Here is a 15,099-nt window from a genome sequence, read left to right as displayed (position 1 = left end):
AGGTTAAGTACATACCAATTATAGGTATGGGCTTAGCACTAAATCCAACAGACATATGGGTCATGGGTCATGTGGTAGTTGGTTATAGTGTCATGGTATACCCATGGGTGACATATAGGTCATTAGTCAATGTGGTAGTTTCTTATAGTGTCATGGTAATAACCATGGATGACATATGGGTCATCGGTCAATGTGGTAGTTGATTATAGTGTCATGGTAATACCCATGGATGACTTATGTGTCATTCGTCAATGTGGTAGTTGCTTATAGTGTCATGGTAATACCCATGGATGACATATTGTGACATCCCCAAAATCTCGGCCAGAAAAGACCGGTTTCATTTATGCTTTTTAAACATTTTCAGAGTAAATCCTTCTGATTTTAAAAGAGATGCGGAATTTGTTCCCAAAAACAAAACATGATAAAATAGATTTTTATCAAAACATTTCATGAAGAAATATAATTTCATTCCATAATCAAAAACTCGGGATGTCATGTTCCGATACAGATCATAAAGCATAAACGATAACATTACAAGTCATTCAACAAATATATACATATAGAGAGTTGTAAACAAAACAACTTGATGATTATCCATCTTATGTCCTCGCGCCACTTCCTGTAATACAAAGAAACTGAGTGGGTCAGGCTTGGGAGCCTGGTGAGCATATAGGGTTTTCAACCCATAATAAATAATTAAATTAATATTCATCCACCAACAATACCCCAATTACCCATTCCCATTATTCTCACTTTATGTCCCTAAAATAACTAACACAAGGGACCTAGTCTAAGAATATTACATCGGGGCGACAACACATGCTTTCGGGGGTTTCCCGGCAATATATGTCAAATAAGGCAACCATGGGGGGGATGGATGAATACCCAAGTTCATTAACACCTACAGGTGGCGAGCCTGCTAGTGTTCCACAAGACTGTCTAGAAAAGTTTGTGGTCGTCACCTAAACTCGACTAGATGACTGAATCAAAATAACATCGAGGCCTCTGATCTGTTTATCACACATCAACTATCTACCCATGTTCTACCCAACATATTAGTAGATAAAAATATTTATTTTTATACATAGTTTAAAACCTGTATAGCATGCTTTAATCAATACATATTCCACATAACAGATGAGTCACACACACATAACACGTATTTCATAGAGAATAAATCAGATCTATGAGATAGAAGAGAGTGAATATACATTCACACATATAACAACAAAATATATACACATAGCACGCATTTTATATAAAATACTTCATAATAATGTGTTGGAAGAAAGTAACTACACACTCACTTGATCAAAAGATGATCAGACAGCACTACGGCTCGGGAATAACGCTCTTCGGGATCCTCGGGACTTCGGATCTTGCTTCGGGGCTCGGGAATCATACCGAGGCTTCAGGATATGATTGGCACGCAAATCGAGGCAAAAACTAGAGAGAAGAAAGAGTTTGAACAAGAGATAATGGCTAATCTTGGTTTCTATTTATAAGCCGGTGGGTCTGGGATTACGTTGGGCGTAATTTCAATTTACGCTGGGCGTACTTTGACGTCACTGCATGCGTCAATTGGTGGCACTTGAGTATTGGTCAGACAACTTGCACCCTTCTGAGTACGCTGGGCGTACTCAAATTACGCTCGGTGTAATTTGACTTGTCGAACTTCTAAATTGTGTAACTTTCGCATACGGGCTTCGTTTTCGACGTTCTTTATGTCCACGCGTACGTGAGACTACGCTATACAACTTTCTTTTAGACTCTGTCAGCTAATTTTGAATTTACTTTTATTATTTAATTTTAGTAGGCCCGGACAGAAAAACTTCGTTATAAATTCATAACTTCTTCGTCCGATGTCCGTTCTCGCCTAACTTTTCATCGTTTCGCTACTAACAACGAGATCTTCAATTTCTGTTTAGATTGTTTTGGCTATAAACCGCTCGATCTCAAATCGAGGATTCAGGCTGCATACTGCCAAGTCGAAACTTTAGAAAATCATAACTTCCTTATACGAAGTTAGATTTGGGCGTTCTTTTTATGCATGCTCTCGGTTTAACGAACTCTATGACTTTCATTTAGATAACTAAGACTAAATTTCGATAGGTCGTAACTTTCACTTTTTACGTCATTCAGCGTTGCCGGTTCTATCGCGAAATTTCGATACGTCGTAACTTCTTCATTATAACTCGGATTTCGGCATTCTTTATATCTTCGGAATACTTCTTTCGACCACTACATCTTTATGCAAAGATATCTGGATTATTTCATACTTTAATTTTGACGCTTATTTTATTCTTAATTCATTAAATTATAATAATTAAGAAAATAAACACATGATTCACATAATTCACATAATACTCAAATAATACACTTTTTTTTATTTCAAATTGGGTTACATAGGTTAAACTAGACTATTACATCAAGGATAATGCCTAGCCTGGAAACGCGGGCATTACAATTCTCTCCCCCTTAGGATGATTATGTCCCCGAAATCACACATCAACAAACAAATTCGGATAGCGACTCAAAATGTCACTCTCCATTTCCCATATGAGATTTGTCCCATTCGAATGTTTCCAACGAACCAGCACTAATTCGACCATCTTGTGTCGAAGCTTCTTAGTCTTTCGGTCAATAATTGCCTCTGGTTCTTCAGTTAACCTCTTGTTTTCATCAATTCTCAATTCATAAATTGGAATTATATCGAGAACTTCTCCCATGAACTTCCTCAAATAAAACACATGAAAAATGTTGTGAATACCACTCAGTTCTTCTGGTAGTTCTAGCTTGTAAGCTTGGTTCCCAATCCTCTGAAAAACTTTAAACGGTCCAATAAACCTTGGACTTAACTTTCCCCATTTACCAAACCTTATAAGTCCCTTCCACGACGAGACTTTAAGTAAAACCGAATCTCCAACTTCAAAAGTCATTGGTCTTCGCTTCTTGTCAGCATAGCTCTTTTGACAATCCTGAGCTGCTAACATTCTTTCTCTAATTATTTTCAACTTCTAAGCAGTCTGATGGACCATCTCGGGTCCCATAAACTGCTTTTCTCCCGCCTCAAGCCAACAAGACGGCGTATGACACTTTTGTCCGTACAAAGCTTGATTAGGTGCCATCTTTATGCTCGATTGGAAACTATTATTGTAGTAAAATTCTACTAAAGGTAAGTGTTCATCCCAGTTGCCTAGGAATTCCAAGGTACATGCTCTCAACATATCTTCAAGTGTTTGTATCGTTCTTTCACTCTGACCATCAGTCTGTGGATGGTAAGCTATACTTAAACACAACATGGTACCCATTTCCTCTTGTAGAGTTTTCCAAAACCTTGAAGCCTTACAATTTCCTTCACATAAGAATTCGCAAGTTTATCCATAGACCATTTCTCCTTCGCTGTTATGAAATGCGCACTCTTAGTGAATCGATCAACGACACCCAAATCATGTCGTGACAACTTTTCATTCTGGGTAGTTTAGTGACAAAATCCATCGCAATGTATTCCCATTTACCCATAGGCACATGTAAAGGTTCTAAACTCCCATATGGTTTTTGATGTTGTGTCTTGACTCTTACACAAGTCACACACTCGACCACATACTTTGCAACATCAAGCTTCATCGTTGGCCACCAGTAGTTGGGTTTCAGGTCCCTATACATTTTAGTGCTGCCATGATGAATTGAGTACATGGTTTTGTGAGCTTCTTCCATCAGAAGATCTCTTATTCCTCCTGACTTAGGTACCCAAATACGATCTTGGAATACCTTCAGTCCATGACCGTTTGTACCAAAGACCAACGTTTTGCCCAAACTTTCCTCCTTTCGCTCATTCTTCTCAGAAGCTTCCTCTTGAGCTTTCTTTATACTTTCCACAGTTTTCGAGACAACTTCTATTCTCAACGCTCTTGGCCTTTTTCCTTCAAGATTGACTTTCCGACTGAGAGCAACAACAACAATATTAGCTTTACCGGGGTGGTAAAGTATCTCACAGTCGTAGTCCATAAGTAATTCTAGCCAGCGTCGTTTCCTCATATTCAATTCTTTCTGACTAAAAAGATATTGGAGACTCTTATGATCAGTGAAAAGTTTTCACTTCGTGCCATAGAGGTAATGCCTCCATATTTTTTGAGCGAAAACAACCACTGCCAACTCCAAATCATGAGTCGGGTAATTCTTTTCATGCTCTTTCAGCTGTCGGGACGCATATGCGATCACCTTATCTCTTTGGGTCAAAATACAACCCAATCCAACCCCAGAGGCATCGCTATAAACAGCAAATTCTTCAACTCAATCGGGTAGAGATATAATTAGTGCCTCACATAGCCTCTTCTTTAGCTTCTCAAATGCTTCTTTATGCTTATCACTCCAAGCATAAGTAGCTCCTTTGTGGGTCAAAGCTGATAATGGACTAGCGATCGAAGATAAGCCTTGGATAAATCTTTGGTAATATCCGGCTAATCCTAGAAAGCTTCGGATCTCCGTGGGACTTTTTGGCTGTTCCCACGTCATTACAACTTCAATCTTTGCCGGAACAACCATTATCCCTTCTTGGTTGACCACGTGACCCAAGAATTGGACTTCTCGAATCCAAAAATCATATTTGGAGAACTTCACATACAGCTTCTCCTTCTTCAAGACTTCTAACACTTCTCGCAAGTATCTCCCATGCTCCTCTTGGCTTTTCGAGTAAATCAGAATGTTGTCTATGAATACTATCACATATTTATCTAGAAACGGATTACAAACCCTATTCACCAAATCCATCAACGCTGCTGGAGCATTGGTTAGTCTAAATGACATAACCAAGAACTCGTAGTGTCCATATCTAGTTCTGAATGCAGTCTTCTCTATATCCTGCTCTTTCATCTTCAGCTGATGATATCCTGACCTCAGGTCGATCTTTGAAAAATAACTTGAGCCTTGAAGTTGATCGAACAGGTCATCAATCCTCGGCAACGGGTATCTATTCTTTATTGTTGCCTTGTTCAGTTCTCTGTAATCGATGCACATTCTCATACTTCCATCTTTCTTCTTAACAAATAACAACGGAGCTCCCCAGGGTGATGAATTAGGTCTAATGAAACCTTTGTCCAATAACTCCTGAAGTTGCATCATTAGCTCCTTCATCTCCGTCGGTGCTTTTGCAATTGGCGTGGTTCCTGGTAACAAGTCAATACGGAATTCCACTTGTCGATCAGGTGGTAATCCAGGAAGATCTTCGGGAAATACCTCCGGATAATCACACACTACTAGAATACTCTGCATCACCTTCGTTTCCTTCTTAGCATCAATCACGAATGCTAAATATGATGTACATCCCTTGGTCAAACACTTTCTGGCTTTCATTAGAGAAATGATTCCAGAATTTACCCTGCGTTTGTCCCCATACACCATAAATGACTCTTTCCCTGGCAACTTTACTTTTACTATCTTATTTCTGCACAATATCTCGACGTCATTGGTGCTAAGACAATCTATTCCCAAAAAGATGTCGAAACCATTAAGTTCAATAGGAGATAATTCCTCATGAAACTTATTCCCATTCAGGTCGATTAAGATTTTTTTCATACGAAGGCTAACAGGTACGAACTTGCCACTAGCAACTTCGACTAATAAAGCATTATCTAGTCTAACAACAGGCAAAGCTAGTTTTCTACCAAAATCATGCGACATAAAGGAGTAGTTGGCTCCAGAATCAAACAAAATTTGAGCAGGTAGTTCGTTAACAAGAAAGGTACCTGAAGCGACATCAGCTTCATCTTTTGCAGCGTCAAGTGTCATCTGGAAGGCTCTCACCTTCGGCTTTGGTGGAATGTTTGGCTTCGCTTCCTCCTTCTTCTTTGGACAGTCTTTCAAAATATGCCCCTCTTCATTACAACCAAAACACATTCTTTTGTTGCTCGGACACTCATTGGCAAAATGTCCAGTTTTTCCACACTTGTAGCAGGCTACATCCTCACTACATTTCCCAAAATGCTTTTTCTTGAACTTCTCACACCATTTTGCTTCGCCTCCCTTTCCTCCAAACTTCTTCGAATTTGAATTTGAAAATTTACTTTTCTTATTGGAACTTGAAGTTCCTTCAATTTTTCACTTTTTGCCAACTTCAACCTTGTCGGCGGTCCTTCCCTTGATCATGTCCTCAATAGACTTGGCATCCCAAATAGCTGCCTCTAGAGTAGGTGTCTGACACACTGGCACTGCATACTCCCATGGAAGTCATTTTGCGTATCGGTCAACCTTTGTCATCTCATCTGACACGATGCGCAAAGAAAACTCCATCTTATTGGTGAAATCGTTTGTGTATTCATCAACTGACATGCTGCCTTTCGTCAATGTCAGAAACTTATTCTCTAACTCCAACAGATTTTGGGGCGAACAGAACTTGCGCTTGAACTGCACCAAGAATTATGCCCACGTTAGTTGCAGTGGCTCATTAGGGCTTAAAGTCTTCCCTAGAGTGTTCCACCAACGAACGGCTCCACCTCGGAACTGACGCACTACATAGATAGCCTACAACTTGCCTCGGTAGCCACAAGTCATGAAGGCCAACTCTATTTCTGAGATCCAATCCATAACTCCAATTGGATCATCCTTTCCATTGAAGATCTATGGTTTGCAAGTTAGAAAGTCCTTGTACTTGCATCCCATTCCATCATTCCTTCCATCATAGTTGTTTTTCCTAACTATCGGTGCGTTGGCTTGACCAACAGACCCACTGAAGTTTCTGCCTTTCGAGTGCCCTTCATTTAATTCGGGCTCTTCCACTTAAATTGACAGTTCTTCACGATTCTGTTGAAGCAACCACCTAGTCTCCTCCATTTGACGATCCAACATCGTTTGAATCATCAATTATACACCAGCCATTGTTATCGGCTTAGGTGCTATTGCTACGATAGGTATTTGCTCAATCACAGGTGGTTGATTCCTGTTTTCATCAGCATTTCCAACTCCACTTCTTGTTCTCACCATTTTTGATCTACACACCGAATAAGGTGAAATTAGATCCTCATTCACGATAGATATTCAAATCATCCTTATCACTCCGAAACGTTTACATGCTAATTCTAATGTCGTAGACGTACGCTTAGAATCCTACACACATAAGATTTCCAGATTCGGTAGGCAACAGACTGTAGATCCGAACAAATAATATCATATATGGCAAACATATAACATTTAGCACATAAAAGCATTTTAGGAATTTTCCTAAAATAAACTAGTGCTCGTGTCTAAAATATCACAGACATACATCTCAAAATTTCACTTAGAATTTTAAGTTTAAGTCTAGAAATCCTACAAATTCCTAGTTCGCTTAAACTAATGCTTTGATACCAACTGTGACATCCCCAAAATCTCGGCCAGAAAAGACCGGTTTCGCTTTTTAAACATTTTCAGAGTAAATCCTTTTGATTTTAAAAGAGATACGAAATTTGTTCCCAAAAACAAAGCATGATAAAATAGATTTTTATCAAAACATTTCATGAAGAAATATAATTTCATTCCATAATCAAAAACCTGGGATGTCATGTTCTGATACAGAACATAAAGCATAAACTATAACATTACAAGTCATTCAACAAATATATACATATACAGACTTGTAAACAAAACAACTTGATGATTATTCATCTTATGCCCTCGCGCCACTTCCTGTAATACAAAGAAACTGAGTGGGTCAGGCTTAGGAGCCTGGTGAGCATATATGGTTTTCAACCCACAATAAATAATTAGATTAATATTCATCCACCAACAATAACCCAATTACCCATTCCCGTTATTCTCACTTTATGTCCCTAAAATAACTAACACAAGGGACCTAGTCTAAGAATATTACATCGGGGCGACAACACATGCTTTCGGGGGTTTCCTGGTAATATATGTCAAATAAGGCAACCATGGGGGGATGGGGTACAACGAATGAACACCCTTGTTCATTAACACCTACAGGTGGCGAGCCTGCTAGTGGTCCACAAGAATGTCTAGAAAAGTCTGTGGTTGTCATCTAAACTCCGCTATATAACTGAATCAAAACAACATCGAGGCCTCTGATCTGTTTATCACACATCAACTATCTACCCATGTTCTACCCAACATATTAGTAGATAAAAATATTTATTTTTATACATAGATTAAAACCTGTATAGCATGCTTTAATCAATACATATTCCACATAACAGATGAGGCACACACACATAACACGTATTTCATAGAGAATAAATCAGATCTATGAGATAGAAGAGAGTGAATATACATTCACACATATAACAACAAAATATATACAAATAGCACATGTTTTATATAAAATACTTCATAATAATGTGTTGGAAGAATGTAACTACACACTCACTTGATCAAAAGATGATCGGACAGCACTACGGCTTGCAGAAGTAGTGTTTCTCCATAGATCTGGAAGATTTTCACAAAAACCGGGCTCTTTGCGGGCATGGCTTCGGCTCGGGAATAACGCTCTTCGGGATCCTCGGGACTTCGGATCTTGCTTCGGGGCTCGGGAATGATACTGGAGCTTCAGGATATGATTGGCACGCAAATCAAGGCAAAGACTAGAGAGAAAAAAGAGTTTGAACAAGAGAAAATGGCTGATCTCGATTTCTATTTATAAGCTGGTGGGTCTGGGATTCCGCTGGGCGTAATTTCAATTTACACTGGGCGTAACTTGGTTACGCTTGGCGGACTTTGACGTCACTGCATGCGTCAATTGGTGGCACTCCAGTATTCGTCAGGCAACTTGCACTCTTCTGAGTACGCTGGGCGTACTCAAATTACGCTCGGCGTAATTTGAGTCGTCAAACTTCTAAGTTGTGTAACTTTCTCATACGGGCTCCGTTTTCGACGTTCTTTATATCCACGCGTAGGTGACACTAAGTTCTACAACTTTCGTTCAGACTCCGTCGGCTAATATTGACTTTGTTTTTATTATTTAATTTTAGTAGGCCCGGATAGGAAAACATCGTTATAAATTGATAACTTCTTCGTCCGATGTCCGTTCTCGCCTAACTTTTCATCGTTTCGCTACTAACAACGAGATCTTCAATTCCTGTTTAGATTGTTCTGGCTATAAACTGCTCGATCTCAAATCGAAGATTCGAGCTGCATATTGCCAAGTCGAAACTTCAGAAAATCATAACTTCCTTATACGAAGTCAGATTTGGGCGTTCTTTTTATGCATGCTCTCGGTTTAACGAACTCTACGAATTTCATTTAGATAACTAAGGCTAAATATTTCTCCAACGTAAATTTCACTTTTTACGTCATTCAGCGTTGTCGGTTCTGTCGCGAAATTTCGATTGGTCATAACTTCTTCGTTATAACTCGGATTTCGAAATTCTTTATATTTTCGGAATCCTTGTTTCGACCACTACATCTTTATGCAAAGATATCGGGCTTATTTCATACTTTAATTTTGACGCTTATTTTTTTTTTATGTCGAATTGGGTTACATAGGTTAACCTAGGCTATTACATCAAGGATAATGCCTAGCCTGGAAACACGAGCGGTACACATATGGTTCATAGGTCAATATGGTAGTATGGTAATACCGATGTATGACATATGTGTCATTGGTAAACGTGGTAGTTGCTTATAGTGTCATGGTAATACCCATGTGTGAAATATGGGTTATGGTTCATGTTGTAGTTGCTGATAGTGTCTTGGTAACACCCATGGATGACATATGGGTCATGTGGTAGTTGGTTATAGTATCATGGTAATACACATGGATGACATATGGGTCATTAGTCGATGTGGTAGTTTCTTATAGTTTCATGGTAATACCCATGGATGACATATGGTCATGGGTCAATGGGTAGTTGATTATAGTGTCATGGTAATACCCATTAATGAGATATGTGTCATTGGTTAATGTGGTAGTTGCTTATAGTGTCATGGTAATACTCATGGATGACATATGGTTCATGGGTCAATGTGGTAGTATGGTAATACCCATGGATGACATACACCATAACCCTTAAGCCTTAAGCCATATGCTATAATCCACAAGCAATAAGCCATAAGCCATAATCCATAAGACATAAGCCATAAGACATAAGTAATAAGCATAAGCCATGATCCACAATTCTTGAACCATAAGCCTTAGGATTAAGATTAGGGATAATGCTTTTGCTTAATCCATAATCCATAAGCCTTAAGTCTTAAACTCTTTGCATTAAGCCCCTAACTATACTACATAACCTCTTAGATATAAGCCTCATTCCTTAAGCTCTAAACACATAACTCCATACACCGTAATCCATAAGTCATAAGCACTAAGTTCTAAGCCTTAAACCCTAGTCCATAAGATCTAAGCCATATGCCATAGATGGGTGAGTATACGGTAAGTCAAATGGGTAGGTGTAGGCTATGAACGTAAGGGTGGGGGTAGGTGGGTAAAGGTAAGGGTAGGTAGGAATTTAATTGAAAAATAATGCTACTAAATGTTATCTTATAAAAAAATCATAAAAATGTATCTAACATTGTAAAAAATACCATATATGAAAATTTTAAATTAACAAAGAATATGAAATTCTAATTTTTTTTTAGATACTCAACAATTTTGAAAAAAAAGTCAAATATATGAAAATAAACTGAAAATATGGGCGCCAAATTTGTCGCCATGCTATGTTGCTAACCATTTTCCCATATTTGCTAGATATCAAAACCTTGTTTGTTTTTTGGGTAAACATAGAAGAAATCAGAGCAACATCGGGTTAGGGAATAGGAGGCGGATGATAGTTGATGTTTGTCATCAATGTAAGGAAGCAACCAAAGAAATTATGGCCCTTAATGTAACACTCTAAAAATTTCAACCAATTTAAAGTTTTTGAAAACAACCCAGTTTCATAAAGTTATTACAAAAAGGTTTTCAATACAATTATTATCAGAGTCTTCCCAGAACCATATCATAAAACAAAATCATGAGGAGCGGTACGATCACGCCTTTGCCTTGCCATGGTCTCCTGAAGAACCTGAAAAACATTAAACCACAACTGTATGCTCGAAAGCTTAGTGAGATACCCCCAAAATACCAACCACATATACCATACAAGCACAACATGCCATATCATAAAAGACACAGAACATCTATGCACTTCGGGTCTACTATGTGACTAGTCCGCCGCACCGGGCCTTCAATCTACCTGGTCCACTCTCTGAGTCTACAATAAGACTAGTCCGTCTGCACTGGGCCTTCAGTCGGCCTGCTCCACTCTCCGAGCCTCGGCACGTCTGGTCCGCACTCTTAAGGCCTACAGCCTATCCGGACCGCTCGTTGGGCCTTCGAGATAACCAGTCCGCCCTGGGTATGTTGGCCTACAACACAAAGCAGGACCCGCCTCAACCCAACCCCAGTCCAAGAACCATGTGCACATAAACATTCAATCATATAACAATTGACATCCAATCAAACCGATCTAGCAGATCACATAGCATAACATCATCCTAACCAGGATACCGACCTAACCGAGTCTCTAACATATACCATCCTAACTACCAGGATGCAAACATAGCAAAGCAATAACATAACAACGATACCCGGATTACAATCCGATAAAGGGCCGGCCTTGGTGCCGTAGACCCTGTCGATATAGTGAGGATAACTCACCTCGCAACTGCCGACTGAAAAGATAAGACCAAGATGCTTTGACCACTGACACGATCTCCACCACAAGCCGACACCAACACTGAACTCAAAACAAAAGCCAATAATTACCAAAATGCCCCTGGAAGTCAACTGGTCAACCCTTGGTCAAAGTCAATCTCCTGACTGACTCTACTCACCGAGTCAACCCAATGACTCATCGAGTCCCCATGCTCAGAACTTCCTCAATCCACGACTCAACTTGCCGAGTCACCCTGAGACTCGCCGAGTCCAACAACTCTGAGTCCCCTCGCACTCAACCCACCGAGTCATCCCTTGACTCACCGATTCGTGGCTCATCCAGAAGAAGCTTAGGACCTTACGACCAGACTCGCCGAGTCCAAGAACAGACTCGGCGAGTCCAAGGCTATCTTCAACCAACTCGCCAAGTTGTTCTTCCAACTCGCCGAGTTCCTGCCCATCTTCAAGCAACTTGCCGAGTACACCTATGTGACTCGCCGAGTACCTCTAGATCTTAATCCATACAGAAGCTTTCCAGGTCATGCAAATGATCTAAACCACAAGTCTACCCTTCTACAACCCATCCACCACGTAAAGTGGCAAACTTTACATGAATCCAAAAAGATCTAAGCATAAGACACTCTAGGGTTAGGGTTTGGGACAAGATGGCTTCACCAATCACTCAAGAACAGGGACTTTAATGCACTCTAGACCTTCTCAATTCCAGATCTGAGGTAGCAACCTCAGATCTAACCTACAAACTCAAAAAACCACATGCTATCTTTTCCAAAAACTCCAAAATGATGAATAATAGCCCAAGCAACGAAATAATACCTCAAAGGAAAGCTCCAACAGAAGAGAAATCCAAATCCTTGCAAATCCCCTTGCTCCAAGCCTCTTAGCTTTCCAAAATGTCTTCCAAAATCTCTTCTCCAAGGTTCAAAAGCTCTTAAACCACTCACAAACGCGCCTTAGGGTTTTCTGGACTTCAAGAGAGGGAAAAGAGGCTGGGGAGAGGGTGTAATTTCCTTTAAATAGGGCTCATCCTCCGAAATTAGGGTTTTCTCCACTCAGCACCAACTCGCCGAGCCTAGCCGCCGACTCGCCGAGTTGGCTACTTAACACGTGACCAGAGTCATGACCCTACTCGTCGAGTCCACCCATGGACTGGCCGAGTTCCCTTTCACATTTACACTTTGAATCCCTGAACTTGCACTCTTGAGTTACGATTCTCCCCCACTTAAATTAGGCTTCGTCCTCGAAGCCTGCGTCAACATAACTCCAGAATTACTCTCGCAATGCACCTCCTGGCATTAACGAAACCAGGTTCCTCAAAAAACAACCACTGAAACCCGACTCTTCCCCTGCGGCGTTCTGACCACCGCCTCAAGCCGGCCACCGACCTCATCCTCAGATAACCACTCTTAACAGCCAAGTACCACTCCACGATAGTTCACTCGTTCTAGATCACAGCATTCCTTTGACTCATATGAGCTAGAAATGACCCTGAACTACCGGAATCCCGATCTGAGCCCAACTTTATCCACTCCATGCTAACAGGATGACACATCCTTCAGCTTCAGAGCAACTCCCATGAGTTCTCCTCCGCAATCACATACACATGCTGAACTAGCTCTAGCATCCTTGGGTTGGGAATACACGACACACTGACAACACCTCTAAACACCTCCAGGATGAATTACTACTACATACACAATTCCTAGATAAAAATCAAGCTGGGAATCAAAGACTCCATCCCTGCATTCCTTCCGAGCCTCTTGGCCCTATACCCGCGGAATTGCTTTGCGACCTCAGTAGACATCTAACCCGGATGTAATTCCATACCACTGCTGCAAACACGCTGCTTAATGACCATAATTGGAACACCCCAATCATAACCCCACACTACTACTTTCACTTTCGTGAACTTACACTCCCTCTCGGAGCTACATTCTTTTCCCTTTCCTTACCAAGGAAAACCACTTGACTGCCTTGACACTACCACAAGTGCCACGGTGCTCACCCAATACTACACCATTTCCTTATAGCCTAACCGTTATCCCATGCACCCCACATACTCTGAATCCACTCGCAGGGACTCTCGAGTCCATTCAGTACCTCCACTAATCATGATCAATATCCGGGGCTAGACCTTCTGATGCTATCACATCGCGACATACTCATTCCATATCCTCATACAGATCTATCAATACATGTAGAGTCTTCCGCATGACTGGACCGCCTTACCAGGCCTTCAACTCATCTGGACCACTCTCAGAACCTTCAACAGGTCTGGACCGCCCTCCAGGGCCTTTAGCCTGTCTGGATCGTTCTCCGAGCCTTTGGCCTGACTTGTACGCCCACCGACCTTCAGTGTATCCGGACCGCTCAACTAGCATTCATCATCCCGCGTTATCCCTCTAGAAGACTCTCCCATGCATACTGTTCCAGCCCTCTAGGGGTTCCGAACTCTATCTCCACCCTACATACTCAAACCCGGCCTGATCCCAGGCCTTCCACAATTAATCACCCATGGTCTGCATCCCGCCCCACTTGTCTGATACTTGCCCATACCAGCCTACGCTCGGCTGACATAACTACTATTGAATCCCAATAGCTAAAAAACCTCTCATGCTTATCGATCTTCCGGAGAATTCTCCAATTCTCCCCCACTTAGAGCACTGACTATCAACCACCGGTCGCCATCACCGACCTCCCTCGACAACCCTACACAACACAAACCCTTACACACGAACTGATTCCCACCAGAACGAGCAATATTCACAATTTACATAACAACACTGATCATCCCGGGCTCGAAAGAAACCCGATATTCAGCTAACCACTCCTCATACTGCAGATGCTACCCGACATTCAGACCAAAAGCCAGATTCCCACTAATAATCCTTATGAATGATAACGAACGAAATTCCCAACACCAAACTATAACCATACCACAACCCTCAAGGAACAACGACTACAATTCCAAAAATCACACAACGAGACTAGCAGATAAACAATACTCCACAAAAAATCACCAAATAACAAGATCTCAAGAAAGAAACATACCCGCAGCTGCATCTGGCACTGCCCTGACCTCCTCCACTGTAAGCTGAAAATCACGACCCTGAGCCCTTGGGGGCTCCACTCCACCCTGACCTCTACCTGTAATCCTCAAAGTGGTCGGTGCTGGAGCCTGCACCGGTCTTGCAGCAAGCTGTGGACAGTTGACCATCAAGTGTCCAACCTGATGGCAATGATGACAAATCCTCAAATCCCGAACCGGGGCTGTCTGCCGACAATCCCTCTCATAGTGCCCCTCCTTTCCACACTTGCGGCATGCACCAACAGACCTACAAACTCCGATGTGACCTTTCCCACACTTCCCACAAGTGTGGGCTGCTTTGATCTCCCAATCTAGAATCAACGGTCTTGGACCATTTCGGCGCCGGCTACGACTGCACCGGAGCCTGCCT

The sequence above is a fragment of the Lactuca sativa genome, chromosome 8, assembly GCF_002870075.4.
Source record: "Lactuca sativa cultivar Salinas chromosome 8, Lsat_Salinas_v11, whole genome shotgun sequence".
Classification (NCBI taxonomy): domain Eukaryota; kingdom Viridiplantae; phylum Streptophyta; class Magnoliopsida; order Asterales; family Asteraceae; genus Lactuca; species Lactuca sativa.
Note: the sequence above shows the minus strand (reverse complement) of the source record.